The sequence below is a fragment of the Prinia subflava genome, chromosome Z, assembly GCF_021018805.1.
Source record: "Prinia subflava isolate CZ2003 ecotype Zambia chromosome Z, Cam_Psub_1.2, whole genome shotgun sequence".
NCBI classification, from domain to species: Eukaryota; Metazoa; Chordata; class Aves; order Passeriformes; family Cisticolidae; genus Prinia; species Prinia subflava.
The window spans coordinates 30,890,561-30,906,024 of NC_086283.1; positions in this window are offsets into that span (position 1 = coordinate 30,890,561).

The following is a 15,464-nucleotide window of genomic DNA, read 5'->3' on the forward strand; positions in this document are numbered from 1 at the left end:
ATAAATATATAATATGTAGTATTATAGATGATAAATTACATATATGATACATTAATATGTATTATTTGAAACATTTTGATCTATTTTGACAAATATTTTCATTTCATATAGATCTGATATGTTCCTCCAACTTGGGGGAGTGAAGATGTACTGCTGTTGAAAAGCTTCTGCCCACACAACAGTCAGCCCAGGGGGGTGTGCATGCACACTCACCCACTGTCCTTGTTCTTCTTGGTGCCTTGAAGTGCTGTTTGCACAGAACTGGGATGAATTTAACTGGACAGACCCCCAGGTGGGGTGTCCAGCTTGTCATGAAGCTTGATATGGCAAGGCACAACACAAGAGCTCTCAAATCACTTGCATTGTCTTCTGTGCTTTCAATTCCTGCTGGCAACTGAGGAACTCTTAAAAGCACCAAAGACACAGAAAAGAAGTGCAAAGAACTGGCATCATGCTACGGCTGATATCCTCCTGGAGGAACATTTGTTGGGCTTTTTGATGTAGTAACTTTCCAAAAACTAGGAAAGCTGCTCAGCATTAGTAGCCCAGTTGTGAATGTTTTTCTTGACTTGGCGAATCTGGAGCATTAACTGTGGATTCTGACTAAGGCCTGAACAACAGACCCTGAGCCAAACTTGCCCTTTATCTAAATGTCCCTGTGTCAAGATCTGGTTAATAAAGTTCTTAGAAATGCTTCTGCTTGAATTAAGGTGTAAATGAGACCAATGGCAGTGTCAATAGTATGGGTTTTATTTTATAGTAAATATGGGAGAGATAGAAGGAGAGAAGAGAGAAAAAAGAAGAGAAAGAAATACAAGTAGGTAAGAGAGTGACAGAGACAGAAAAAGGAAAATATCACCATGCCATGGATTCCAACAATGTTCCATTGATCTTCTCCAACTGGTCTTCTTGGTGGTGATGGTCCCCCTGAACAGCATAGAATCCAATAGGTTAATACATGCTCAGGCTGGGTAGGAAAACCCAGACACCTCCCAGGCCAGAGGAAGTTTGCTGTCACCTCTTGTAACAGACTCTGGATCTATTGCATCCGGTACAGACCTGTGTTGACCGGAACGCAAAATCAACAACACGGAGGCAGAGGTCTGCAGTGAAAAGCTGCTCCCCAGCAAAAGGGCCCCAGCCTGTTTATTTCTTTTCGTGTTATAATTTTATGGGTCTGGTAGTGGATTGGCTTCTGGGGTTACTACCCCTTCACCTCACTGGCCAGACCAGCTGTCAACCAACATTATTTTCAGGGTAGAAATATGTAAGCAAAGGGCAGTGAACAAAAACAAGAAAGATTGTTTATGTTCCAAAATGTGAGAAAGTGAAAAACTGACTCTAAATATTGTACAGTAACTAAAGAACTGACTCCAGATTATAAGCAAGTAGAAGGTGTGAAAAATATGGGATGTTAATTAATGTTCTTATAGGTTATGACATATTAAAACTATGAAAATCACTGTATATATGTTATGAGAATATAAGTTTCAGTCTGCCTTGAAAATTTGCTAAGACAAAAAGCAGGCACCACCCTGGAATTTAACATTCAGAAAAGAGACAAAGGATTTACAGGAAAACCATCCATCTCCTCAGCACCAGGAGAAGACACATTAAGATAAGATATCAGTCTTCTCCTCCCTGGCTGGCAGAGTCATCAGATCATTATCTTCAGCCAACACCCTCATCTGAACATGGAACACCACCATTAGAGGACCATCATCACCCACTCTCTGGAGATGAACTTTTACCATTCATCAACCTGGGTGTCTATACACTCACAAGAAACCAAAAATTGACACCTCGCAGGAGAGAAGGAATTCTTTTCAGCTAAGCCGGAGACAACTATGAATTTGAATAACTAGCTTGGACACAAAGGGGCTATGAGGAAATTTTTGCCAGAGGCAGAATAAAGTGTATAAAAACTAAGCCCCGAACAAGGCCAATTCGTGAACCTAGGGGGGACAGCAGCCGGCCAGGTACTGCGTCCCGGTTCACCCTTGACATTTTCCTGGGTAAAAATAGTCAAGTATCTCCTCTGTGGGTGGTTTTGCCGAAATTCTGTAATTCAATCTTTTTGTTAATAAACCAAAATTATAATTTTAATTGGAATATTGTGTTGGCATTTATAACAAAGGCTTTAAAAAATCTCAGAAAAACCAGGGCAACAGACCTGTAGTACAAAGCCTCTGGGGAGCACTTTGGGGGGGTCTTTGGTAGATTCTGACACCCCCTCAGCTGCCCCTCATGGGAATGTCCCATGGATGTGGCCTTCCCAGAGTTGGGGGTTCCACAGCTGGCGTGCTTTGTGTAAGGGAGGATTGAGTGTTCTCTGCCTCTGGCCAGAGTTGACACCTGAAACTTCCTCTCCTCTCCATTTTGGTGGGAGAAAATCTGGCTTCTCTTGACTGTGGTCTCCCCCATCCCAAACTTACCCAGGGAAGAATCTCTGCTGCTGCCTTTGGCTCTCTTGTGGATGCACTCCCCTCCTAAAGTCTTGTTTGTTTCTCCCTAGACCTGAGATGATTAAACAATAGTGTGCTCTTTATCCTACCTACACGGCTCAACTTGCATTCCAAAGTTCTTCCAGGAGGCTTCTGTGGTTGTAGCTTCTTTATACAGGTTTTTGCTATATTGGGCAAAACTTCCTAACAATGTTTAAGGCATGAACCATTTCAGTCCCTAACACCTTTCCAACCAAAGGTTCTATGTATCTGCTCCTTCACCAAGTAGTACTATCAATAGGATCTATGCATTCATTCATGGGTGAAACATGTCTTTACCCTTCAGCATTAAGAAACCACACAAGGCCACATCTGGCCTTAGTTCCTCCTTGAGCTCTGGACATGCTTGGGGAGAAAACCAAGAGGAGAATGCAGTCAGATCTCCCACACCAGAAGTTCTGACCGATTGCTCATTCAGCACTATCAAAGCTGGGCTACTCTCACAATGCAGTCAGAGAAGCTTTGTGGCCAGCAAAGATGGAGGCAGTGTAGGATTTCCCAGATCCCAGCCATGGCTTTCCTGAACCTGGGACAGCTTTCCCTAGCTGATGAGTGGATATGGACAAAAAATAAATTATTGGGGTATTGACAATACCTCTGGGAAAAAAAAAAAAAAAAAAAAAATTAAAGCATTTTAAAAAGTTCCCAGACAGGATTCTGTCCTCAGGAGTGCTCCCAGAATGGAGGCCTGACCTTGTCATTGTGCAAATGAACGTACTGAAGCTGAAACTAAAGGCTGAGAGAATTCGTGCTGGGGTTTGGAGCCCCCCTAGACATCACTAAATGGACACATTTTACAGGGCAAGCAAGGCAGAAGAGTCCACACAGGTGCAAAGGGCTTTTGTCTCAATCACCCTCAATCAGCAGGGCTGCACAGAGGACAAACTCTGACATTAAAACCAAAAGGAACAAAATCTTGTACAGGGCCTGGCCAGGATGTGATGGCCTCTCCCAGGCAGGCTGATGAGATGCCCCCTAAATAGAGTTGAGGGATTATCAGCTGAGGAGATCTTAAAGGGCAGAGGCATGTTGCAGTTGCTCACAGTACACTTGACTCATATCAGCTAACCCTCAAACTATGAGAAGTTAGGTCCAAATGAAAAAAAAAATAATTGCTTGTGCTCAGTAATGACAATAGCAGAGGCAAGAAATGGATGATGGTACAGCAAGGGCCATGTGGTGATGAGTCCTGGGATGTCTTGAGTTGTCCTCCAGCCCTTGTACCCCACTCTGGAGGGACAGCAACTCCAACTCCTTCATGAGGCTTGTAGGGAGGAGCACAAAGGCAACTGGCTTACAGAAACACAGAAACTTGGGAAGTGGAGAGGGACTTGGCAGTGTAGTCAAGTCCCAGTGGGAGTGGATGCAGCTGGAGCAAAACATTCCTTTTTGCTTCTCCTTGCATCAGGGATACAACCTGCAGGGGTGAGAGACTCTCAGCCAGCACCAGCACCCAGGTTCTCCAAATCCCAGCATTGCCCAGAAAAAGGCAGTGACAGGAGGAGGCATCATCCAGCCACAGGCACTCCATGCTGACTGGTCCAACCACTCCGTTCCTCATAGACAACCTCAGCAAGGTGTCAGGAGCAGGGATGAAACACAAGGCCATGGACACATGATGCAGATAGCCAAGGGAGAGCAACATGGAAATGCAGAAGTTGAAAACAAGAAAAAATATTTTCTTCTTTCTCCTGACAGCATGCACTGGTGGGGACATTGCCTGCTGATAGAGGATGACATCAGTGAGAGGCAGATTGTGACATCTCATCCCTCCCAGACGTGGAGGGATATGTTATATTCAGATTGTATTCAGACATGGGCAGAGCTGGGGCCTGTCTGGCTCTGGCCTGATCTCCTCCGAGAGGTGTGCGGATTGCGAGGTGTGAAGGATTGAGCCAGATTTCTCTGGTGCAGAGTGGTGGCTGTTCTTGGCAGGTCCCAGTGCTAGTCCCAGAGCAACCAGCAGGGTTTCCCCAGCCCTGCCTGGTTGGGGCAGCCAGGCACTGCAGGTGCTTGCAGCACTGAGGGTGAGCTGTGCAAGAAAACATCCCCTTGGGGCGGCCACGGGTCTCAGGGGAACTGGAGAGTGTCCTTCTTCAGCAGCCTGGCCACTCCTTCCTCCCCTCTCCTGCAGGGTGTGACACCAGCAACGGAGAGCAGCTCCTGATGCTCAGCTCTCCCCATGTGCTGCCGAGTCCAAGTATGGCCACAGAGATGGGCGGCAACTGTGCCATCTGCCAGGACACCTGGGACGACATGGCTTCTGCTCTGCCTTGTGACCACTGTTTCTGCTGGGACTGCATCCTGCAGTGGGCACAGATAAATCCTGTGTGCCCACTCTGCAGAAGAGCAATAGAGACTGTCAGGTTTTCTGACAACACAGGCGAGTCTCTGGAGATTGTCATCCCAGCCCCTGAGGAGCTGCCAGCAGCCATGAGCTAGGCAGGGAGAGCTCCTGGTGGCCAGGACGAGAACAGCCCCCATCCTCCTGTGCCGGCCCATCCCTCTTCTCCTCAAGAGCCACTAGCCTGAGCTGTCGGCGGTATCCTGCTCGAGGTCTGGGCACAACTTTTCCATTGACATCGGGAACTTCTGGACCCTGTGTGGACTTGGCTGTGCCAAAGGATGGAGACCATGTATGGCAAACGGTGGTGGCTGGCAGAGAGCTGCATCCTGTACATGCTCTGCATGTATGGGCCAGATCCAGAGATCATGATCCAGAGTTTGCAGACAGTCCTGGAGGAACACACAGTGCCACTGGTCCATGACACCATCAACATTGTTGTAAGACACTGCAGCTCAAAGGCCCAGAGGCTGCTGCACTCTCATGCTGCTGCAGATGAGGATTGTGGGAAACATTAAAAGTAAAAAGGATTTTTAGGAGTTGAAAAAGCAGGCCTCAGATAGAAGAAGCTGAAAATTCAGAATTTTCTGCAACTGAAGAATTTGAAACTAGAGTAGATACAGTACTATAACAAATACAAGGGAAACAAAGGTTGAATTTCTAGATTTGGCTTGAATAAATCTTAATGCTCTAGAAATGTATGCCTGACAAGATAGTAAGAGGTCTTAAGTTTAATAAATGTATTGTGTATTGTTAATAGAAAAGCATACAAGCAAGCAGGATGAAGTACTTCCTTCCAGCTGGCAATAAAGTGGTGGTGTTTAATAGATCTTACCTTGAAAGAAGGCTGACCTTGAGCTTGACGGAGCCTGTAGGTATGTAATTCTTTGTCCAGGATTAATTTCTGGAAATATCTGCAGGAATGCCCAGAACTCTTTGAAAGTTAAGCAGACACTTGAACTAGAAAAAGATCTGGAGTTTCAAAATGCAATTGCAACGGGATGCCCTGATTTTTGCACCAGTTTAAGGATGAACATCTGTGTTTTGTTTGCAAGAATTTTACTCTGCGTTATGTTATGGATAGGGGGGTATCTTCTCTGACTCCTTGTCATCATCTTTTACTTTTTTGTTGCAAGATTTGCTGGTGACCCACAGTTGAAAACCGCTGCCTGAATAAATGAACATTTGCAGCAAGGTTTGAATACTTGCTCTGTTCAGTTTCTCTTCCTTTTTATTTTTTTTCCCAAGTAAAACAATTAAAAATTCCTATGAATGATATTACAGCTGTTAACAACGAAAGGGGAAAATACAGCCTGGGAACTACAACCCTAGCTGTCCAATAGTTCTAAAACTTCCACAAAGGAAATAAACTTTGAAATGTTCCTCCCATTTCAACAAGGTCTGGGTAATATATGCAGAGAATTCAAGCAATGGATCATCACCAACAGAATATTTGCTGCATTTTATGGACATTTCTTCATCTTCATGATCTTTCTACATTATTTGTGTCAAACTTTGGCTGCAGGGCATACCCTTGTGAGCATTGCTGCTGCATAATTGTTTTCTCAAGCATTAAGTGCAAAAGACTGTGCAATTTATTAGTTTGAACGTGCCCCAATATGAGTAGCAGCAGTTCTGAGGCAATGAAAATGTAACTGATGCTGATTGCCTTTGCTTTTATTTATGTAATAACAAATCTATTTATACAAAGATGCTGCTCTTCTGGCAGGCTTCCAAGCTCAGATCCAAAGAAGGGATGAAAATTAATATTTTCTGTGTCCAAACAATCATCTAAGGTATCTATTTCTGCCTCTGAAGCACCAGCTTCTATTGGCTGTTTACAACTGTCTTTTCTGTATGTCAGCAGATCAATGCTGCAGCAAGAACCATCACTTAAAGGGCCAGATTATCCACAATGTCAAATAACATTTTTCAAGTTCTATTCAGAACAGGAGCTGCCTGGAGAAATTGCTGTGGACAGCTGGAAGTTTCTGTCCAGAGAGCTTCCACACCTCTGAGTTGTGAAAGTGGAAAAAAGATACTCAGCCACCTAATTTGGATCTGGTCCATTGTTTCCAACAGATTCATAATCTAATCTGTAAAAAGAATTAGAAATCAAGTTTCTGGACCATTCAAGGAACTAATATCTGAAGTTCATCAAGTGTGCACACAGGTACATCCGTGATAGTTGGTAATACCATGATTATAGTGAAATTACTATTTACAACTCACAGCTTCAGTCCCATCTCTCTTATCAGAGAGGAGATTAAATAAAGAGCCTTATCTTTTATGTGAGAGGCAGGTTGTTAGTCTCAGATGCTCACAGTGACTCTGCTTGCTGTTCAAAGATGAAACTGTCAGCAAAAAAACTAGCTCTGGTCTGTAAAAATTGTTCAGGCAAAACAGACTAGATTTTCATGATGAAACCAACATCATGAGATGTCCCAGCAGCATACTACATCATGAAAGGAAAGCAGAGAAAGTGGAGTGTGCACAGCAAGAGCTATTTGCTTCCCTCATGATTATAAACTAACTGAACAAACTTAGGTTTCCCCTTTTCTCTGTCTCCTTACATTCTGCTGGAGGTTAGTTTCTCATGCGTAGTTCTGATACCTGGAAGGATGCCAGGTGCAATTAAAGGAAACTTGGAAGATGTCTCTGTTTTCTACCATGTCAGGTGTTTCAAACATTACTCTTTAGATGGAAGATGCTATTGTAGAAAGTGTTTGAAAAATGGTATTTCAGCCAAGGCAAACCTAACAATTTCCTAGCAATCAAGGGAAGGCAGGGCTGAGAAACTAGTTGGTTTCAGATATTTTTTCAGTTTTGAAATCTTTGATTCCTTTCTTCTCATTCTCCTTATTCAGTTCTACTCAAAATTGGAAAAATCTCACTAAAGCCCAACAAAGATAACAAACCACCCCTCCTTTTTCTAGTTTTGCTAAAGAGAACCTCCTCCTATCTGATTTAGCTAATCAAAAATATTTTTATTATGGCAGCAGTGCTGTTTTCTAAGAATCATGGAATCCAGATGATTTGAGTTGGAAGGGACCTCAAAGCTCATCATCTTTCAGAGACACCTTCCACTGTCCCAGATCGCTCCAAGAACTGTCCAACCTGACCTTGAACACTTCCAGGGATGAAGAAGCCACAGCTTCTCTGGTCAACCTGTGCCAGGGTCTCTTACCCTCACAGGAAAGAATTTCTTTCTAACATTTAATCTAAACCTGTCTTCTTTCAGTTTAAAACCATGGTACCTTGTCCTGCCACTATCTGCCCATATAAAAAAACCCTATCTCTCATTTTTGAGTCTGGATTTAAACCATATTCTGCTGTTGCTGTTGGGTAAAAGACTGGCAGATGTCTTTTTGAATATTCTAACGTTCTTCATGTCTCTGGTGCTAATGAGGACTCTGGTCTAAATGCTCAAAACAGTGTCTGTCCCAGTTGAAGCAAGGGTTTTTTTAAAGAATTCTTTCAATTATTACAGTTTTAGCCTTTTTCCAAGTTGCACTGAAGATTTAAGGATAGCTTTTATTATTAAGGGATAATGTTTCTCTTGAAAGAAGTAATAGGGTAGTAGCGCATGCATTTTGCATTGTGTAAATGTTTCCATTGAGAATTATTGGAACTGAGAACTGGGTAAGAACTTAAGTTCCTGAACTAGCAAAAAATTATGTGCTCACCAAAACATTGCTCTTCTCTGGGCTTGGGTGAATGATAGCTTAATATGATAGCTGAATATTTTTGCATCAGATATTCACTGAAATGTTCATACACTTAAGAAATATAGTTCGTTTCCTTGCTATAAATAAAATATAGTTCATAGATTTGCCCTGCATAGGTAACGTTATCAGTCATATATTTTGATGATAACTGTAGCTCCACTGGGATGATGTTTTCCCACATTTGTCTTTTTATCACATAATGTTTTCTTCTCCTCGTCCACAGAGCAGAAACATCTCTGTCAACTTCAGCCAGTTAGAGCTAAGAAATGGGTTTGGTTCTCATCACCTAGTCATCCTCTGCTTGTTGAATTACTTTAGGCACCAGTGTTGTGGAAATAGCTTCTTAAATCTGCTACCCTACTGCATCGATTTTATTAGCACCATATTTGTATTTGTTCTTCTCAGTTTCTATTAGGCATGTTAAATTAAGTTCATTTATTGGACCTGTACTTCCTTCTGCGAGCTATCAAGGCTCATCCACATCTTATGCCTTCTGATCTCTGTACTCTGCTGCCTGCACCCAAATCTCCCTGGGTATCTGTCACTTACAAAGTGGTTGCTATAAGCTCTTTACCATTAGATTGATCACTAACTTACCCAGACAGCTTAATACAGATACCCAAGTTTCATTTTGCTGCCAGTGACAAATTACATTCCTTCCCCTTCCAGATCATGATATATGTGCTGCTGGGACAAATCTTTTGTCAGATTGATCCATGTAATTCCATCAGGGCAGTGAGTCTTGTTTTAAGTTCAGTCACCCTTGGAAACTCCAGACAAGAAAAGATGATTTCAAATGACTGAAAACTGGTGGTGGTTTGCCATGGAACAAACAAATAGACATTACTGCCTATTCTATATGGATAATCAGTCTTTCATTCTGATTTTTCCTTTAGTCCTCCTCACTTTAGTGATGAATTCAAATGACATTGCATAATTACTTGGATTTTCAAAAACTATGCTCTGTGTATCTCTTTTGTTTTACCCATTTCAGAGACAGATCATGAGCATCTTCACAGCTTACTCCATATCTTGCACAATTACCTCTGCAAAGGCTAAAATTTAGTCATACAGAGGTGTTGTATATGTGCAAAGGTAGAGCCTTTACCCTATATTTTATACAGTGTCTCCCCATTATTCAGTGCTATTATCCTGCTAATACTGAAATGTGTTTATGTACATCTGTAGCAAAAACTAGGATCTGCAATATCTTCTACGACTTTATCTTCCCTACAAGGCTTTTAAAGCAAAATGCCATACCTAATTCTGTGATGGCATATGAGGTAACAAAATCCAAATTTTACCTTAAAAAATTAGGAGTTTTAGAAACAGAATAAACATATTTAATAATTCCCAAGAAAAGATCAGGAGATGGTTTTAAAAGTCAATATGGCAGTATCCAAAACAACTTTTGGAAGTTCCTTTAAAGCAGAATAGAAGTTTGGCTGGGCACATGGGGAAGTGAACACCCTTTTATTAATCTCTTTTTGTTAGGTCTTGTTCAATCTGTTTGTTGAGCTCTGACACTCTCTAATGAAAACTTCTTTATCTACAGTAAAACACACAAACCTACTCAGGGACTTGCCCTGAAACATGATCACTTCTCAAATCAGAAAACTGATGATTTTTTAGTGCCAGATTCCTGTGGGTTGGTGAAGCTAAGGACAACTTTCAGGTTGGAAAAACTTCTATAAATTCTTAGGTTTTATTATCATCACCATGCACCATCCAGCAAGAGCAACTTGATCGTGGACCTCATGAGCTTTCCAGTGCAGTTCTGCTTCATTCCTGCTGCTGACCTGAGAAATGTCCTGTAGCTGTGCAACTGTAGTAGGATTTTTTTTCTTCCCAGTGTTTTGGAAAAGTTCAAGAAATCAGCTGCAAGCTGCAGTTTCATGGTGCTTTCAAGCTGTTGTACTTTGTAGCCCTTGCATAGTCAGAAATACACTTAGTTCTTAAAGTTGTGTGTGTGTATGTATATGTGCATATATATATGTATATGTATGTATTCGCAAGTTTTGTTAATAATCCTTTTAATATCTGCTGTGAATATTTCTCACCTGAATTCCAGCTTTTGAAATTCAGATCTGCTGCATAGGAAATTAACTTCTCACCTATGAGAATTAAAAAAAAAAAAAAAAAAAAGGCAAGAAATAAAGAAATATACATCCAGAAACTGCCAAGACTATACTCTAACACCTTTAATCTTTGGGCCAGGATATAAATTATCCATTATTCAGGATTCTGAAATGACTCTTTCAAGACCTTTGATACCTCTTAGGTCAGTGTCTTAAGTGCCTACCCAGACCTTTGTTGTGCTGTCTGTCACCTTCTTAACTTGCAGAATAAATATGGGATGGCTCCCCAGGCAAGAGGAGTGAGGATTAATAGAAAGCCACACAGTTTTGTTGAAGATGCTGGGATTTTTATCACTTAGCTTCTTCTTCATTTATAAGGCAGGAGCAAGAGAAATTTGATGAAACTACAACTCAGTTTTCCCAATAAATATACAAAGAATGAAAAGACCTGTGCACTTTATTTTATTTTCAGCCTATGTGGAATGACTTATTATTGCCCAGAAGAAAATTCCTCTGGCAGCTTCTATTTTGTCCTGAATAATTTCCCATATCAATAAAAGAAATGAAGACTTCTGATGGCAATTTATTTACATACATATCAATCTTTCCTAGAACTTTATTTATTAATTAGAACATTTGGACTAGTAATTCAATGTCCTAAGGCTTGCAGTTCCTGTGCATTAAAACAGGATTTCCTTCCATTAATCTCTAGCTATTCAATTTAGAATTAATATGTTTATTCAATTAGAAAATATGTCACTGTGTTTATAATTAGTAATTCTGGGTTAGTTTTGGATTTCTTTTTCCAGTAGCAAGAATTTTAAAGTATTTATTTAATTCTGCTTATTTCCAAATTACTGAGTCCTTGTAGCATTTTGGAGTTAACATCTGAGTAATATCAAGTCTGTACTTCCAGTGGATTTATGGAGTTAAAACATGTAGCAATGTCTTGTTTTTACTTGGGCATACATGTCTGGATCAGTCTAGTGTAAGGCCTGGTCATAAGTATGATTTTTATTAGGCTATGTCTGACATGACATATAGTTGCTATAAAGTCAGCTGCTATATCACAAAAGACTGAGAAATATGAGTAAATGGTTATAGAGGTACAGTGATAATGCCAACAAAAAGTAGTAATATCATGTAATCAAATAGTCTGTGTTGTAGTAAGAGTACCAAACTTCTCTTTTTTTTTTTTTTTTTTAATTCACAGTATCAATGTCTTATATGTACTGGTTTGAATATAGAGGAAAAAAAAAAAGCCTTGAGATGGATGAACTGAATTTTGGAAAAACTTAGAGTGAATGAGAGTCTAAAGAGAACCAGAGCATTATTACAGAGGTGGGAGGTTGTGTTCTGTGCACATGCATTATGTATGAACATTTCTGGGTGTCTGTCTAAAAAACGTCTCTGTGAAGAAAAGCCTTTAAGAAAATTAGTGTAGCTAATTGCAAAATGTCTTGCAGCCCTTTCAGTCACAAAAGGATGAATGTCTTTAAATTGAGAGAGGAAAAGGAGACATTTCTAAATTGTATTCCCTAGTCATTGCAGGGGGGGTTACATTAGGTCCCTTCAAACTCAAAATATTCTATGATTCTATGACAGATATATTTTTTAAAAAAAATTGAGCAGTTTAATTTAGAGACCTACTCTCAATGAAGTCTCTCACCATGTCCTTACATGTGGTATAAGCAGGAAGAGATGGAGCTGTTGGGGAATACACATTTTTCCCCTCTTCCTCCAGAAGAAATTTTGGATTTTTTTTTTTTTTTTGAAGATTGGTAGATTTCTGTTAATGGTTTATGTAGAAAAAGCTATATGCTATTACTGAATGAAATAAATCCCCCTGTAGCCCCTCCAATGTTCCAATGCTAGCTCAGACCTTAGAGGGCTTTGGAGGAATATTTCATGGACAGGACAAAGGATCCAAAAGAGGCTCTGACCCCCAGCTGTAGTTCAAGATGTTTATTCCAGGTGAGTACCAGAGGGGAAAGAAGACAAGTGTGGAAGAAGAGGGTTATCTAGGCTTCTGCCAGGGAGGGATAATTGGGACGCAGCCAATAGCGTCAGAAAGGGGAGGAAGGGTTAAACTACATGGTTACAGGCTCTAGGGGTATCTGAGTGGGGAGAAAACATTCCCCAGGGGTATGCAACAACTGAAAATATATTTGAACACTGATACTGGCACTGGGTACCATGATAGTGGAAGGAAAGTTTAAACAGAAAAGAAATGAGAATTCTCAAAACTGAAACTCAGGCTGAAAATAAAATAAAGTGCACAGGTCCTTTCATTGCTTTGTATATTTGAAACTTGTACTCACAGGTTGAAAACTGGTGTTTCACCTCTTGGTGTCACTGCAGCATTTGATATTTGCAGTTACTAGCCCATGTTACTGTTGGATTGAGTTTGCTTTTTTTTTTTTTTCCCTTTGGTTTGTTGTCACTTTTTGCTTTGAGGGCTTTTTTAAATTTTATTTTATTTTAACTGTAGTCACTGCAGCTGTTTTTTAACATGTCACAATGAAAGGTAGCAATTAAGCTGGGAGCTGCTAATAGCTCTCAGATCTGCCAATGAATTTGGTTGAGCATTAAACCAGCAGTGTGAAGCTTCAGGCACCAAACTGGTTTGGAATGAACATGATTCAATTCAGGGGTTAGAAATTTGTCAAATCTATTGCAGTAATTTGTGAACTTGGTCAAGTCTGTAGTACTCTTCCCCTTACATATGTACCCTTTCCAATTCTTCTTAAAAATGGGTGTCTTCTGATACTTCTACATCAATCTTCTCTCTGTGATGAGGACAGCATTTTGCATAGAACATGTTTTCTTAAAAATGCTATTCAGAGTCTAAATTTATTTCAGGCAGTGATTTTCTCTCATGCACAATGCATATCTTGCTCATTGCCTCTAGGCATTTGAGCTAAATTTTCTCTAAACTGAAGAAAGAAATACAGGAAAAAAAAAATTCTACACGGAACCCAAGAGCATCCTGAAATAGAGGCTGATAGATTAACATGTGTTGTACCAATGACAGAGCAAATACATTCCTTAGTGGTCTTATGTAGCTGGCTGCAACAGATTCTTTAATTTACTCCTTTCCCTGCTATTTTTCCACACCTACTTTGTCTCAGTGGCCTCATCTCTTTCTTGAATGTACATATTTTTGTACTTTTTGATCACTGACTTCAAATTGAAAAGGAAGAACGAAGCTTTTAGCTGAAATACAAAGATTAATATTGTCTGGATCATATTTTCTAACAAAATGATTTCTTTGTTCTTAGTTGGAGAAGATACTGTCACCCTTAGCTTGAAAGCTTTGCAGTGTTCTGTGAGACTGTCAGTGCAGTGTGTGAAAGCATAGATAGTGGAGAATTTCTGCCATCAGACAGTGCAGGGGAAGATGAGGAGTGAGGGACTTAAAGCCCACTACAATAACCAGTGTTTGATGTAATACAAACAAAATTCTTTATTTGCAAATAAGAGAAATGAGGCAATGTGGTACTGGCAATGGTGCTGCCTCTGTGAAAACTGGATCACAAACAGAAATTATTCCTGCACATAATCTCTCAGTAGAAAGAAGCAAGCAGAAGAAGCACCCTTTACATGGTAGAATGCCAACTTGTTTTTCTTGAGTCAATCAAATCAATTTGATTGCTCTTCCTTTACAGCCCTGCAGCAATGCAAGGTAGTGTGGCTTCAGAGTATGTGAAGATAATGCCAACAGGGAAAATGGGTCTTTTGGATCTTTATTCCTATGTCTGCAATGCCCTTCCCAGCAAAAGGCTGTGAGGAAAATTAAAATCAGTTGAAGATTCATTATTCCTTGTCTCTTTGTAGGCAAAATACACAAACATATGTATAGAAATAACAAGTGCTACAGCACTCCATTGACATGCATTGCTAAAAGTCATGCATTACTCAAAAAGCTGTTGCAGCAAGTTATACAAGCAATAAAATTATAACTTGGCCATTTACATCTCAGTGTTGCTGTTCCCTGAGGTTCTCCTCGGGGTTGCTGTTCCCCGAGGTATATAGGGTTTTTGAACTTTTCTTGCTTGAAAGGTCCCGTGCCAGAGCTGAAGAAGACAACCTGAGTCTGCCAGGTCTGTGCCTTCAAGGTTGTTTATTCTTTCATTATCTCTCAGTTCTTTCTCAGCTCTGCAAGGTGTCCCCAGCAGAGCAGGACACGTGGCAGACTGGGCTGGGTCAGAGGGTCTCGGACTTTATGTACAGTCTCCCTGACCCAACCACTGTCCAAAACGTACTTTTTATTTACAAAATTTTGCCAATACTTGCTACCTATGTTAACATGTCATTTCTACTCTAAACCAATCCTTGAGATCCAACTCAGCAAAAGATGGGGAATGAGAACAAGAGCAAGGAGGACAGGACCACTCCCCAATTCTTCCATCTTGTCTCTTCAAACCCATATACTAAAAATCCTAGATTCTACATTTACATCCTGTGATTAACTAACTACTACTTATTTTGAATTCTCTCAGCTTGTGACTCTTCATACAATGTGGGCATTCACTTCCATGGACAGGGATCAGAAGCAGTGTCCTCCTGGGCTCTGTGTGAGGCTGGCTGACCCCCTTGTACAGATCCCAGACCCCTCTCTCCAGTCTCCAAACCCTTCAGGGTAGCCAGAGGGATGTCTTGGACTCTGACATTTACAGCTCAAGAAATACATTTTAGGGAATAAAATTTTGTCCATGTCACAGAACCTTTTATCAAAGAATACAGAGTCTAACATTGTGTCCATAACAAAGCACGAGAGACAAAACAAAGAACCATTCTGATCTTGAAT